Here is a 2,180-nt window from a genome sequence, read left to right on the forward strand (position 1 = left end):
AAAACACCAATTACAGCTTCTACTATGCGAATCATTTATTTCAAGTATACTCGGTTTATATACCAGACAGACAGACCACATCACACCATAAAATACAAAATAATATTTGTACAAGATCAAGCCAAAATGTGGCTGTGAATATGGGAGACAATAATCATAAAACTGAATATAATTTAGGAACAGTAAGTCGTACAGTAATAATTCATAGATCAAAATGAAGCTTATAAAAAGATAAATATAGATATACATAATCTAGTTACTCAATAGGTAAAACAATAAGAATAATCATCCACTAATAGGTCCCGGAAGCTACCCGCCCTTATGTCTTCGCTAGGATATAACACTTGTAATAATACTAATACGATTTCACGGATTAAGTAAACCAGTTAACAGATAATAACTACAGAATTCACAAGAATGTAGTCAATTTTGTTGATGACAATACATTTTACAGTTTGAAATTGTATAGAATCTAAATGAAGCGATTGATTGATTTAAACACGTACACATTGGTACAAGAAGGCACCAGACAGATATACGTCACAAAAACCATTCGATATATGTGTCGGTTATAATACCTCCCGGATGCCCAGACTAAAGCAGGTGATTTTCATAGGGAGTTACACCCCGAAACTTTGACCTGAAGGTTTAACCCACAAGACAGTGAAGCAACGTTAGTAGATGTAGAATCATGGTATCCAGTGACAAACAATTGGTTCATATGCCTTTTGTTCCCTCAGAATACTGAAGTCCATGTGAATCATTGGTGTGAAATCAGGGTTTTCCAACTACCCATAGATGGACACTCCACGTCCACTGACCCGATTAAAGCTCTAGACACCCGCTTTTCGTCCTCTCAATTTCTCAAACAACACCTTCATCGAGAGAAGGTAGTGAGTAAGACTTCCCTGTCAGTGGTTGCATGCACGTGAGAGCATTTGGAGACGGAAAACTGACTCTCCCCACTCGTTCGTACCAGGGCATTCGGGGTCGGTTTCAAAACATAATAAGGTATTTAATCTATTACTGAGATTTCATTTCAGTAATAATAATAATAAACTAATATATTACTACTATTATGCTTTTAAAACTGATAACAGATAATATAAAGTTTATGTAATCAATGTACATATTACCAATGTCACTTAACTAATATCTATCTATGACGAGTCCCAAATAGGACAAAACGCGCGTCAAACTGGATTCCACTGCTAACCACTATCCATCTTTGCTTCCAATGCCTGTGAATTAAGGCTATATCGAGGCAATATCCACAGTATGCACATATGCCAATTAGAGACTGACCAGTTACAGTCCTAAAAACATCAATTGGAAGATTTAAACAAACAACACCAAGTGAATTTAAACTTCACCCCATTGCACAAGCGAGTGGCTTTCAGGACTCAGTGGCTGAGTGGATAACGCGATGTTGTTTGAAGCGAAAAGTACTGGGTTCGAGTCCCAGAGTGAACATCAACAAGTCTGAGATGCAGGTACACCCATCTGACGAGTCCTAAATAATACGAAACGCCCGTCCTCGATTTCACTGTTAGCCACTATCCATCTTTGCTTATATGCAATAATAGTTCATAAATAATTCCTAGAAGTTACTATTCCTTCTTCTTCATTTGGATATAACAAAAAATTTTGTAAAATTACTTTTTGGGGGGTTCGATTTCCGTATAAGCCAAGGCTTCAATAAACCTCAGTATACGTCCTTGAAGGATTTTGTACAACATTACTTTTCATGACCTCAGGTTGTCTATTTGCCTGCTTGAACATCTGACCTACCTGTTTCTATCATCTAGATATTTCAACAACTAACTTATCTAATTTTTCACAGTTGAAATCATGAGTCAATTGAAGCTAGACCACCATCAAAACCTGGAAGCACTGGACGGCCGTCTCATCCTATTACGGGATTCCTCAGTGGCAGTGCGCATCCACGATCTCGCCTCGAGAGTTTCGAACCCAGGACCTATCAGTCTTGCACGTGAGCGCTTAACCACTAGACGACTGAGCCGGCATCCGATGGTGTTAATTTCTAACTTCAACCAATCCACGATTTTGAGCAACCGTTCACCAATTGTCTTCAGTGAATTGATATTTCTACAACAGACCTGGTAGAACTCCACTGGCCACTGCTTCCCACTAGAACTCAAGGTAATATCTCTTGAAGT

Source organism: Schistosoma mansoni (assembly GCF_000237925.1).
Source record: "Schistosoma mansoni, WGS project CABG00000000 data, chromosome 3 unplaced supercontig 0077, strain Puerto Rico, whole genome shotgun sequence".
In the NCBI taxonomy this organism is placed as follows: Eukaryota; Metazoa; Platyhelminthes; class Trematoda; order Strigeidida; family Schistosomatidae; genus Schistosoma; species Schistosoma mansoni.